Genomic DNA, 14149 nt, shown 5'->3' on the forward strand with positions numbered 1-14149 from the left:
TTTTTTGATCTGCGTTCATATATACATATGTATATATGTTGAATAAGGCTCACTTGGCTGTTTCTGGATGGGTTTGAGGGTAGAGGAGTAGCAGCCGAAATGGGAACCATATCCAGGTTCCGCATTATGACTCCATCTTTGCTTTTTGCTTGTTCAGGTTCCTTCTGATGACTCCAATATGGACTGTCCCTATTTGGTCTTCCATTTGCTTGGAATTGAATTTATTTTAATCCCATTCTGAATTCACTTGAATAATGAATAATAATATAAAACGTCATGGGTCAGGATCAAGTGTCCGAATAACAATAAAAACACGTCATGGGTTAGGGTCAGGTGTCTGGTCATCACTGCCAGCAATTACAAAGTGGCACTTCTAGTTATGTCTCTTTTTAATTAAGTAACACACCAGTACACAAACACCTCAAAAAATACACCACACAAAACTAGTCCTGGCGAGGGTCTGCAATCTCTGATTGCTCCTTTTCTCGTTGTAGTTAGAATTATACATCACCTGAAGTTATCCAAACCAATTAAATAGTTATTTTTTTGTTATTTTATGTAGTTTTAGACACAAACTTTTCACAGGACAGCTCTATAAATTGTAAGATTACAACACATATTTACAGTCATGGGATGTTGGTTTACTAACTCGACTCCTATCACTATTCTCCCAGTCCACAACCCCATGTATCTGATATAATACAGCTGTTTGACTTTCCAGTACGTACACGTTTGACAGCCTAAATCTCCTTTTTGGGGACATTGGCATTACGTATGCAAGAAGACAGGGTCAGTGAATTGAGAAAAAATGAGTAGGAAACGAAGGTGGTGAAAGTGAGGGGAGAAAGGACATAAAAAGGGGATTCTGCAGTTTTGAGTACGCAATAGGTTGATGCTCCTTTGTTGTTTCACTAGTTAATGTGAATGCTGTGCATACATTCCATGACAGTGGCGTGTGATATGTGGAACAGCGCATTCTCCTGAGACACCACTTTCCATTTGCTCGTCATTACCACGAACAAGGTCACCAGAAAGACATCTTGAGAGGATTCCATGCGGTTATAATTTATGAAACGTTTTGGCTCAGAGAGCGGGAGGAATTTTGAGCCATGTTTGCTTGTCGAAAGCAATGGTGGAGCAGATAGAATGTCAAAACTCCAGGAGCATTAGGTTTGTCTTTCTTATTATCAGATGAAAACTTCAATTGGCAGTGCAAAAGGTAGGATGAGGCAAACTCATTTTATTTTATCTGTAATGCAGCACACTGTGTTTTGCCTGCAGCACAGAGCTTTGTGAGTCAATGAATACAATGGCATTGCAGATGAAAGGAAGGTAAAGAAAATATTGGGAAGTTAAAAAAGTACATTGAGGGAAGCACTGGCATGTCTCGGCAGGGCCTGGTCATGTAGGCTACCCTTTGCTTCTGGTCTGGGAACAACTAATATGGCTTGGCTGGACAAATCTATCTCCATGATTCCGTGCCGCGCAGTCCCGATATAGCTGCAGAGCAGCAACGACGACCACAAGAGTAGAGAGAAATAGAGTGCTCGCATGTTCAATTTCAGACTGTCAGACATGACAGTTAATTCAGCACCCACGCAATGCCCACACACCCCCCTCGCACCCCCTCCCAGCACATTCTTCCCTTGCCCCCCCCCCCCCCCACATGCTTTCCCCCATCCAACCCATGCACTCTTTCATGTATCTGTGAAAAGGCAAGCCAGGCAGAATGCTCAGACGAAAAGGTGACAGCCTCACACCATTTGTCTGTCTGTGCCCAGCAGGGGAAAGTATCTCTTACGTCAACTGACTATCTTCAAATGCTTAAAGTTCAACATTGCATTATCATCACGTTTTAATGGGTCTTTCTATTGCCCTACCATCTTTGATCTGCAGGATTCCTTGTCACTCCACAACACAGGACAATACTTGTTAGATTCGTTCTGATTTCCAAACCGAACGCTTTTACAAAATTGGAAGTGTCGTCGGACATTTTGGAGAAAGATTTTTTTTTTGTCTTGTTTTTTGCTTTTTTGATTTGTCAAACCACACTCAGGCAGAAACCACAAAGGTCATTTAAATGACAACGAAACTCATTAAGTTTTCCAATGTGTCTGTTATGCCCTCCACCATACGTGGTGAATCAAATGGATTTTGTGGACGTGTCGATGTCCGAATCGCCATTCGACAATCTCCTTTACTGTATGTACTATCGTGTTGCACAAGGCACCTTTATCCCTCATACGTAGCTTTAAAATGCACTAATTTGAGTGTAACTTTAGTCTCTCGAGTTACATATGGCGTCTCAAAGGTAATTTCTCAATTCGAACTTGCTGTGTCACGTGACTTTGGCTTTTCGTATTTTAAACCATTTGGGAATTATAAAACATCTGAACAATTCCAAAGGCTCCTGCTAAATATGCAACGGGCAATGGACACTCCAAAGTTCAAAAGTCATGGGTCAGCATTGTTTGTTATGACTTAATTACAGCTTCTTCAAATGATGGATGCCCTCTTATTTGTGCTTGATCTCCATTACCGTATTGTGGGGTGTAATATTAGAATCACCACGATTGTTTTCATTATTTTCACATTGTTATTTGAGCTTCGATTTTACTTTGAGCTTGAGCCAAAGGCGTTTTCTGCTTGCTTGCTCACAAACAATCGATTGATGCGCATTCTGATTGTATAAGCAAGGAGTCTGCAAGGAAGAAACATTCATACGAGGTGTTCAGCAGGTGTTACTCTGGCATTGTTTTGATGACTCCGATTGTTTGATTTGAAAAGTTTGTATCTATTTTATATCGAGACCCATGTCCTTGACAGAGCTTTGTAGCGTTTACGACGAGTCATAAAACGATTCAATGCTAAACAAATCCTGGACAGATTGCCAATCTGTCACAGGGTGCTCGAATGAACAGTGGCAGAATTTGTTCAGTGTGCTCTAACCAAGTGGACAACTCAACCATACCACTTATTCAGAATTTCCTCAACGTCTGTGCAATTAGTGCACATGCGGTTCCACCACACAAGGTCCGTGACAACGAACCTACATTTATTAATATCACTGACACTCTACTCACCTGAATTATTGACCAGTGTTCAACCAACCACCTGTTTGTCAACTGCTTGATACCCCATTTATTCCACCAGATCGTGGGTGCTCTCTAGTTCTGGTATTGTTGCTCATTGTGCCATTGCCAACATCTCAGCACCTGGAGCAATTGTGATTGCCGTGAACACGACTAATCTACACAATTTCACTTTGTCACGTTCCAGGATAAGCATCTGCGACTAGTTAGACCCCACCCTCAGCTGTCCTTTACCAAGGTGTAAGTGGTAATAGTGTGAGGACAGAAAATCAACACCTAACACACATGGTTCCCACAACTCTACCACCTATACTTAAATTTCAAACTCATTTGCACCAAATTGTAACCTCATGGTTCCACAGTCCAATGTGGGTGCTGGCACTGCATTTGCAGGAAACAATGTGTGTTCTCTCAGTGAACTGGTCCTTTTCTATCTGTCTACACTTCTATTCAACGTCTCTGGATGCACAATTGTATAAGGCATCATGTTGCATACTTCTTCAGGCATCATGTTGCACCTTGTGGGATCCTCCCAGATTCCTGGTGTCCACTAAATTTACACTCGACTTATTGAAGGATTAGCATGAACAGTGCTGTTCCCAGCGGGATACTCCCCACAGACCTGGCTCTACCCTGTCTAACTATGGAGAGAAAGTCTCAGATTGCTCCTCTTGTCTATGGAGCGATCTCGAGTCCTAGATTGCCCCGGATTCTCCAATGAGCTACTGTTCCTCCTCATCCTGCAACAAAATCTGCACTTTTGGCCTCTTTTCCTATATTCAGAACAATCCCTGGAAAATGGCCTTCTAACTCCTCCTGGTGAGTCAGATTTCCATCCTTCATCACAACATGAGTCTGTTTCTATTACGTGAATATGTATGTAAACAGGTCTACCTTGTTGGTTTGACTCAAACCCATGTCTCCCACTCATTGTAGGCTTATCCATGCACCACTTCAACATTTGGATCAATGCATCCAGACTTTGGCTCACACCATGCGTAGATGCTGCAGTTGGAACATAAATTTTTGGTTCCTACTGAGCAGAAACTGTCACTTACCTAATTATCAGCCTACCTTAATTATTCACCATATTGCTCTGTTTTCGTATCAGGAATTGAATTGAGATGAGACAGATGTTGGATAAGTGCACATTTGCACCGTCCTGCCAGGACTCTATTCTTGCATGACTTTCAAGATATATCTATATCTTCTTCTTCTTCTTCTTCTTCTTTCAGCTGCTCCCATTAGGGGTCGCCACAGCGGATCATCCGTTATGATCCGCATACTGATTTGGCACAGGTTTTACGCCGGATGCCCTTCCTGACGCAACCCTGGTCACCTCTTAAGACACAGGGGATAATGATTGGATTTCCCCATGATTCCGGGCTGCCCTATACCCTCTCATAGTGCGGACAAGTGCAGAGCTCCCGTCGTCAAGCGATCCTCCAACCCAAGCCACTACGCCCAGTCAAGATATATTTATATCTATAGTAGCGCCCGATTTCTGTTTTTTCGGCTGTCAGATTCTTTCTGGGAAGTCGTGTTGTTAATAATTGTCTTGCAGATTATTAATTTTCGTAATTTATTTACTTTTTATTTTGGTTTGCAGGTTATTGCTGCGAGTTTGGAAAGTTACTGAATTTGTACCAAATTGAACCATGAATTACCTTTCAATGAATCAACGCATTGCGGCCGTGAAACATTACTACAAATGTAATGAACAACCAACCAATGAACCAACCAATGAACAACCAACATGCCGTTTGGCACAGGAATTCGATATTAACCCACCTCAGGGAAGAAACATACGATTGATTGTCGAGAAATTTGAAGCAACATGGTCGGTAGCCACTGTAAAGAAGTCCGGTCATCCGAAAATGGCAACGAATGTAGCTAAGGCTGAAGAAGCCATCAGAAGACTGGAACAAAGTCCGCAAAAGTCAACTCGCTGTTTATCTGCAGAGTTGGAAGTGAGCCAATCAAGTGTTATCCGCATCCTTCACCAGAAAAAATGGAAACCTTACATTCCATGCTTACTGCATGCCCTTCATGATGGAGATGACGACAGCCGTCTTCAATTTTGCGAAGAGTTCTTACCTAAACTTCACAAAGAGGACACAATGCTAGACAACATCTGGTGGTCAGATGAGGCATGTTTTAAGCTTAATGGCACAATTAGCAGACACAATTGTGTCTACTGGGCTGTGAATAACCCAACAGTGACAGTTGAGAAGGAGGTAAATTTACCTGGAGTGACAGTTTGGGCAGCCATATCTCCATTAGGGATAATTGGACCCTTTTTCTTTGAGAGATCTGTCACTGCAGAAATTTGCCTGGATATGCTGCAAATCTTCTTTTGGCCCAGGGTACAAGATCAGGACTGTTATTTCCAGCATGATGGAGCTATACCTCATTATGGACGTTATGTTCGTCAGTGGCTTGATGAAAACTTTCCCAGAAAGTGGATCGGCCGCCGCGGTCTGATCGAGTGGCCGGCACGCTCCCCAGACCTTGCACCTCCAGATTTCTTTCTTTGGGGGCTCATGAAACACCTTGTTTATCGTGAAAAGCCTCGTACCATTCACGAATTGAAGGCTCAAATCACTGCCAAGTTTGAGGAAATTGATATCGAACTCTGCAGATGTGTGTGCCGCTCTGTGCTTGCTCAGCTGCAATTGCGCATCGATCACGAGGGAGGGCACTTTGAAAATTTCAAGTAAAACAGCTTGGTACAGTTCCGTAATTTTTCTTGAATAAATCGTTGGATAAACATGTCATTCATTTATTTCTACCTTCTTGAACACTGTAATACAAATGGCAAACAATCAACTGACAGAAATCGGGTGCTACTCCTGACTCCCCTGTGTGGAAATATATATATATATATATATATATATATATATATATATATATGTATATAAATATATACATATATATATATATATATATATATATTTATATATATATATATATATATATATATATATATATATATGTATATAAATATATACATATATATATATATATATATATATATATATATATATATAGTGGGCTGGGGTTGGTGGCGATAACGATCGCGAGGTGGGGAAGTTTACGCTGTCTCCCACCAGACTCCCCGGAATTATAGGCCGTCGCTCCGGATAACTCCGAAGCCGGTGGGTCGATTAATCGACCGCGAGACGCCAATATCTTAACCGCGTGGCGTAGGGTTAATTGCCCATATCCAATATACCTAAGTAACCACGCAGTCTTGGCTACCGGGGATTCAAGCCCTCGGAATGTCTGGCCAAACCGGATCACTCTACCAGCTACGGTAGAGTATCACCTTCCACCTACCAACTCCGGCTGACCACCAGATGTTGTCTAGCATTGTGTCCTCTTCGTGAAGTTTAGGTAAGAACTCTTCGCAAAATTGAAGACGGCTGTCGTCATCTCCATCATGAAGGGCATGCAGTAAGCGTGGAATGTAAGGTGGAAGTAAGCAGTAAGTGTGGAATGCAAAGTGGAAGTAAGCAGTAAGCGTGGAATGTGAGGTGGAAGTGAGCAGTAAGCGTGGAATGTAAGGTGGAAGTAAGCAGTAAGCGTGTAATGTAAGGTGGAAGTAATCAGTAAGCATGGAATGTAAGGTGGAAGTAAGCAGTAAGCATGGAATGTAAGGTGGAAGTAAGCAGTAAGCATGGAATGTAAGGTGGAAGTGAGCAGTAAGCATAGAATGTAAGGTGGAAGTAATCAGTAAGCGTGGAAGGTAAGGTGGAAGTGAGCAGTAAGGTGGAAGTAAGCAGTAAGCATGGAATGTAAGGTGGAAGTAAGCAGTAAGCGTGGAAGGTAAGGTGGAAGTAAGCAGTCAGCGTGGAATGCAAGGTGGAAGTAAGCAGTAAGCGTGGAATGTAAGGTGGAAGTAAGCAGTAAGCATGGAATGTGAGGTGGAAGTGAGCAGTAAGCATTGAATGTAAGGTGGAAGTCATCACTAAGCGTGGAAGGTAAGGTGGAAGTAAGCAGTAAGCATGGAATGTAAGGTGGAAGTAAGCAGTAAGCGTGGAATGTAAGGTAGAAGTGAGCAGTGAGCATGGAATGCAGTCGAGCGGGCCTGCCCAGGACGTTCCGGCTACGATTAACGGATTATCGGAGATGAAACCCCGTCTGAACTCAGACCCAGACCATGCTGGCCCAAATATAGAGGGTACGAAAACGAACTGGCAACATTTCTAATAAATTTATTTGCAGTAAATAAAAGACAAGAGAGGCGAGACTTAAATCGAATATGCAATGCAGTATTTACAATGATCCAAAAACACTTATTCAGTTCCACTTACAGACGGGCCCACACACAAAAAGAAAAGAAACCCCAGAGTTCTGTATTGGACCCTCCAGACGATGAGAAAGAGATGAGCTGGGGGTCAGAGTCTGGATGGGTACCTGGCCCTCGGAGAAAGGGGGTTCTCCATGCTGCGGCACCCGCCAATGGTCGTCGGCCTGGTCCCAGTCGCGCGTGGGGGACTCGTGTTTCGTGGCGGAGCTCGGGTGGTGAATAGTCGGGGTCACAAAACAGGTCACAAATCCCCGCAACAGCCTCCGTGAACAAACTTCCTCAAAACCCGACTCGCCACCATCAAACTCTTTCTAACCCACACGAACTCTCGGCCACACACCTCCTCTTGCACAGAGCGTCTCGGAGATATACAGATACAGATACAGATACAGATACAGATACAGATACAGATACAGATACAGATACAGATACAGATACAGATACAGATACAGATACAGATACAGATACAGATACAGATACAGATACAGATATATATATATATATATATATATATATATATATATATATATATATATATATATATATATATATATATATATATATATATATATATATATATATATATATATATATATATATATATATATATATATATATATATATCTCCTCCTACACGGGGAGGGGCCTTGGCGAGAATAATCTCGCTGTCCGTCCCTCATTGGCCCATGGCCGCACCCTTCCGGGGCGGAGCCATGGCCCCTGTTCGGAGACCCCATATTCTCCACGTGGCCACGTGGCCTCGCACGCGCAGAGCAAGAGTAACAGTATCCATGTTGCGTTGGTGCAAGAGTTAAAACGTTTGTGGAAGGAGCGTTGGTGGGAGTGGCAAGGAACGGCTGCAAAACCCTGCCCTGGCAAGTCAGAGTGCTTGTAGACAGCGGGTGGGTAGTGGATCGTGATGGGGGATGGATCATGCAGATGGGATGGTTTATTCGATGGTTCGTTGGATATAATAACCTAACTAAAGACGTCACAACGCACATATTTAATCCTCCTGCTAAACAAAAGGATGGGGTCCTGACTACACACGTACTTACCGGCATAACTAACTTTGGGACCTGAATGTTAAGTGCGTGTGGTTTCCAGATTCGTAACAATATATATATATATATATATATATATATATATATATATATATATATATATATATATATATATATATATATACATATGTACAGATTCTGTATACATGTGTATTAGGATGGTCCAAAAAAGTCGAAAAAAATAGAATGTTGCTCCACAAGCTTAAAATTATTCTAATATGATCCAATAACGCGCATAATGTTTTTTAGCTTGTTCAGAGGTGATTTAGAGGTCGCTCCATATGACGACTTTTAGTCTCATGAGTTGGTTAAATTAGGGTATGGTCAGGTACGATTACGGGTACTTCTGGATGTCGGAGGTGGAAATGGAGTGCATTTTCGAACTCTATGGGGTCGATTTACTCTAAGAAATGACTGCACCGACATTGAATTCACGACCATTTCGAAAATATGACCTAAAACAAGATTTATCATCTATCTATAATTCCAGCTGTGTGTGTGTGTGTGTGTGTGTGTGTGTGTGTGTGTGTGTGTGTGTGTGTGTGTGTGTGTGTGTGTGTGTGTGTGTGTGTGTGTGTGTGTGTGTGTGTGTGTGTGTGTGTGTGTGTGAGACCACTGTTTCTTGACAACCGCAGGTCCGATCTAATTGAAACTTGCCAGGTATATTGCTGGGGACCTGAGGATGTGCCTTTTCAAGGTTTGATATTAATCGGACAAGTGCTTCCCAAATTATGGCTATTTATTTACCAACCAATGACAAGACATGTTGTTGCGTGGGCGTTGCCGATGGTGAAGGGAAGCACAGCCACGTTCCCCATTACGGGTTACAACGTACGGGCTTCCGGAGAGTGATGACTTCGTGTATTCTAATAATTTCTCGATTTCTTATGCGCATTTATAGATAAACACAATGGCCCAAGTTATGATCGTTTTCATATTAGACGGTGTATAAATTTCGGGAACATCAGAGTGCTGGTATGCTCCGAACCAGGAAGTAAATTTTTTCTCTCTCTTCTCTTGTATTTTTGTTTTTCCTTGCCACGACATTGCGAAAAGGTAAAATACATTGGCGCTAATTGAATAATTGGGTATTAAAAATAAATTGCGAATAATCGTAACTGCAAATAATATCGAACTTCCGGGTCACGCACGTACGGGCACGTGAGAGCGAAGAAACGACCTGTGTGGTTTATTTATTTATTATTATTATTATTTTTTTATTATTATTATTTTTTTTTTTTTTACGGACACATACTAGTGAAACTAATTTAACCAACTCATGAAACTAAAAGTCGTCATATGGAGCGACCTCCAAATCACCTCTGATCAAGCTAAAAAAAATTATGCGCGTTATTGGATCATATTAGAATAATTTTAAGCTTGTGGAGCAACATTCTATTTTTTTCGACTTTTTTGGACCACCCTAATGTGTATGTACAGAACAACCCCAGCCAAAGCATCGAATGTTCTTCCTTTTAAAAAGAATCTGAGTTTGAACTTCTGCAGAAGGAAGACACAAAGTGGCATCAAAGGAGTTGAACTGATCCTGCAGTTGCCAACCGATGGTACCATTCTCTCAACATCACTGTGCACATGCTGGTGAGAACAGAAACCCATGATGATAATGAATACGTTAGGCAACTAATGTAGATGGTAGGAATTTCAATTTGGCTCGAATAACGACTTGTGTTCAACCAGATCTTTTCACGCACTTATGGAGTTGTTTGACATCCATGTTTGACGTCGTGAGCAAGCCAGCTGACTTAACATCCAAAACGGCAGTAAACGATGTGATGCAATCCTGTAAGAAACATTAGAGGAGCAATATGTTGTCAGATCTCATTCCATTCCGAACTGAACTCGGATTAAACAACTTGAAAGCAAGCTCCGAGCCATCATGTCAGTCCCAGATGGCAAACTGCAATTAATCAACAACTCTCACATCCTTCCAGCTCGCATGAGAGCACGCTATTGTTTGGGCACCACTCCTACAATAGAGTGAAATATTCACAACAACTTCGTCAAGTCTTGACAAGCAGAGTTTGAGTCCAGGATCAAACACTGCTTTGTGCTTGCGATAATTCTTCACGTCGCTTTTGAACAAGACTGTACCATGTCAGACACAACTTCACTCATGTGGTTGTGAGTTTTATGTTTTTTTTTTGTATCTGCTTTGATAACTCAGGAAAGCAGACATTAAGCATCTCGACATGTTCACAGTGTGTATTGAAATGTTTTTTGGAAAAATGAGGGAAGGGAAGGTTTTTTTCTTTTCCAGTTGGACAGGGGATATGACTGTATTTTCAACCGAAGAAGATTTTATCATCCGTTTTAAATACCGGGCCGGTGAGGTGGTAATAGTGGGTTTTGGAGGTCCATCAAATTGGATATGATGTCACAAGGTCCAGGTGAAAAAGATTGAAAATTATTGGTTGTCGAGTTGCCAGTGGGCGGACGTCTGGCCGAGAAAACAATAATTTCCATTTTTGCAAAAGATTTGAACCCAAAAGACAGTGGTATTGATTTCTGTGCAAAACTGGTTTTCATTTAATCTCTTCACTCCAACACTTAAAACATTGTGTTATGAAAGCAATATTTGTGTGCTGATATCTGGACTCGGGGAGGAGTTCAATAACAGATGGCAACAGGTTCACAAGCTGACGGATCAAAGGGGAACAGGAAGACGGAGACATCACGCATGAGTGGTAAAAAGAAAGGGGCAGGAGGGTTAGTGATCTTATTAAGAGAGCATGAGTGGGTATCGGAAAAAGTACGAGGTGACAAGGAGCAACACTCTTGATAGAGTGCAAAGAAGGGTATGAGATAAGAGACACAGAGTCAGTTCCGCAGATGAGAGAAAACGGGGATGAAGGATTGCATGTCAGCACTTATCTTAGAATTGGGGAAGATAACCAGGTTCTATTTCTTCCTTTGTATGGCAGCATGGCTGCTGGGTAGCTATCATTTTGTTGGGGCACAACTATGCCACTGATGCTGTGCCCCTGCACCAGCACACTGTTATTCATTTCGCTAACCTCAGAAGAATGACAAGCTGAGTGAACCCCACCTGGTGTTAATTCAGTAGCCAACAGGGCTCGAACTCAGAACCCTAAGTTTCCAAGCCAGCCACCATAACCACAAGCCAACACCAGGCTTATGGTAACCAAGTGTGAGACACTGAAGGAACACATAGGACCTGGGAAGGCTGCTGGAGAATGCAGGCAGTAGAGGGCAGGAGGAGCAAGGCCAGAAGCTAGGTAAGAGTAAACAGAGTCCAGAAACCTTCCTGGTGTGGGCAAAAAGCAAACCTTGGGACTCGACCTCTTTCCAAGATATTCCATGGCACGGACAAAACTGTCATTGATGAGGAACACCTCATTTTTTTTCTTCTCTTTCATCTCTTTTCCTATCTATTCCTCTCTTTTATTATCTATCTAAGGAGAAGTGAGTTATTGCGGAATTTTTTTCTGTATGGCTCGCTCGGCTGTGCCTGGATGGGTTTGAGGGAAGTGGAGCAGCGGCTGAAGCCCGAATCCTATCCTGGTTCCTCCTGATGACTCCATCTTTGCTCTTTACTTCTTCCGGTTCCTCCTCGGTCTTCCGTTTCCTGATCTAGTTTTTTTTACGTGATTCTGGGCTTGTTCCCTCTCCTGCAAATGGACCATAAAATAAAGAAGCAGCCTAATGACATTTTGCCCATATTTTCAGAGATTATGTCACATTATGTCCATGTATTGCAATGTCATTTGACGTTATCGAAAGCAGTTAAGCGAATACTCTTATTATCATGAAATCTATGAATCTGTGAAAGAAAGTGTCATGATCAGACAAGCCATTTCAAAGGTACTGCAGTCCTAATCATACAAGATGTCGAAAAATACTTATATGAACAACATGCAAGTTCAAGGAAACTAAACTCAATTTCGAACACGATGAAGTATATGATCTAATTGTCAACTTTTTCACTCACGGGCAACTTAGTGGATTTCCCAGCAAATTGTTTTGGAGGCAGCCGTGTCTTGCCATTGGGTGTCTCTGATTGACTGTGAAACATGTGACAGCAATATATCTAATTCATTCTGATCTTTTGATACAATAGTGACAAAAAGGTCGCAGGGAGTGTATTGGATGACTATTCGCATGTCTGGATTGGTCTTGATGACGAGAAAAACAATATGATTGCACAGTGAAGGAAAAGTTGTCTCTTACACGAGGAGGGCATTGGTGCAGTCATGGTCGGTCCAGGTAACTCCGGCCAGAATCCCTGAGTCACGTTCGTGTGACCGGAGGCGCCAGTCGACCCGTCGACCGGAAGTGCCACACTGCCACAAAGTGGAGCCGCAGGTTAGAGTGAGGTTCCAGCCGAGTCATCACTCGACTGTCAATTATCTAATTAGGCTGAGCTTCCTCGTCTTGTGATGACCTTTGCCTGATGACTTGTTCAATAAACCGATGCACCGCATGTCACCGCTTTAGTAAACAGAAAGTACCACACAGAAACCAAAGTTTTAATTACAGAATTCATACTTACAATCACATTTGTGCATCGCAATATTCAATAACAAGCAAACATTTCCCTTACCCGTACGTAGAACACGCGAACATCAGGGTATCGGATATTTTCTGTGACTTTGCACCTCTATGATATGTACCTGCTGTTGTTCCAACAGTGGCAGAGGGGGAGACATAATTGGGGAGGACAAGGTGGACCCCTGTGACCTCGAGCGATTATTTCGGAGAACCGGTGCATCCTTCTGTGTGGTTGTATGAGCTACACAGCCTGCAGCTACCGGTGAGTGTGGGATTCCCCCGTGACTACAGTGAACAGCACCCTTACGCTCTAGTGTTTATTTGTTGATGCTCCAGGACTGTGCCAGACACTGACACTGCCACAAGGTGCAAGACTCCCCCCCCCTACACTCTCCCCCACCCCGAGCACACTGAGATTATGTGCAGCTCGATCATGCGGGCACAGCACACCACTACGAGTACAACACAATCCATTGACTGGATGCAGGGAGGATGCCACAGAGTGCAGGAATGCAGCTCGGCAGGCCGCAAGGACAGGAACATCAGGAAGAAGAAGGAGCCAGCTCTGAAAAGAGCCAAGCCATATGGTCGTGGCAAGGACTGGAACCAGACACAGCTCTCTTGTGAAAGCTCTCTTGCCAAACTGTGAAAGACGGTCTTTTATTGGGACTAGCACCTGTAACTCTGCCCATTTTTGCTCTGTGATCTGCTGATTCAGCCTCGATTGGTTGGTTCATTCGGGACATGAACCCTTTCTGATCTGATCGATACATCCTCTTGATTGGTGGCATTATTAAGGGGTTGGGATCGTTTGTGGCATGATTTATGCTCCCACGTGGTTGGTCCTGACTGTGGTGGACGCATATTATTTTTTATCCAGTTTTGGACCAGAAAGGATGCTTGAATTACAACAGTTCCCACAGGGGTTGGAGGAATAGGACAGAGCGGGAAAGAAACATTCAACAAGATGGGCTGTAGGGGGTTGGAAACACAATATGGAAAGAGGAGGGGAAGGGTGGTGGGAGGGGAAACCACCTATCTAGTACATACGCATATATAACCACATGAACATCGAACATTTAACTCAACAATATACTGGTTGTTATACACTGAACAAATGTGTTCACGTCCGTGTTTCAGTAAAGGAGCCG

General features: G+C 42.8%; 1 long non-coding RNA gene and 1 pseudogene across 5 annotated transcripts in view; one reads left to right on the forward strand and one right to left on the reverse strand.

Annotated features, from left to right (window-relative positions):
* Window positions 1-14149, reverse strand: part of LOC147020348 (uncharacterized) — a 118707-nt pseudogene that overhangs the window by 57433 nt on the left and 47125 nt on the right. Inside the window, exons 2-3 of the transcript XR_015061772.1 lie at window positions 12678-12790; window positions 12439-12511 (exon numbers count right to left, since the gene is read on the reverse strand). The product of XR_015061772.1 is annotated as an uncharacterized LOC147020348 (transcript). The remainder of the gene's footprint in view (window positions 1-12438; window positions 12512-12677; window positions 12791-14149) is intronic.
* The window catches only part of LOC147020350 (uncharacterized), an 87959-nt gene continuing 81847 nt past the window's right edge, over window positions 8038-14149 (forward strand). For all 4 annotated transcript variants that reach the window (XR_015061775.1, XR_015061776.1, XR_015061773.1 and 1 more), the window contains exons 1-2: window positions 8038-8306; window positions 13139-13260. This is a non-coding gene — a long non-coding RNA (uncharacterized LOC147020350). The remainder of the gene's footprint in view (window positions 8307-13138; window positions 13261-14149) is intronic.

Source organism: Eptatretus burgeri, chromosome 9 (genome assembly GCF_056783735.1).
Source record: "Eptatretus burgeri isolate ZD-2024b chromosome 9, Ebu_testis_v1, whole genome shotgun sequence".
In the NCBI taxonomy this organism is placed as follows: Eukaryota; Metazoa; Chordata; class Myxini; order Myxiniformes; family Myxinidae; genus Eptatretus; species Eptatretus burgeri.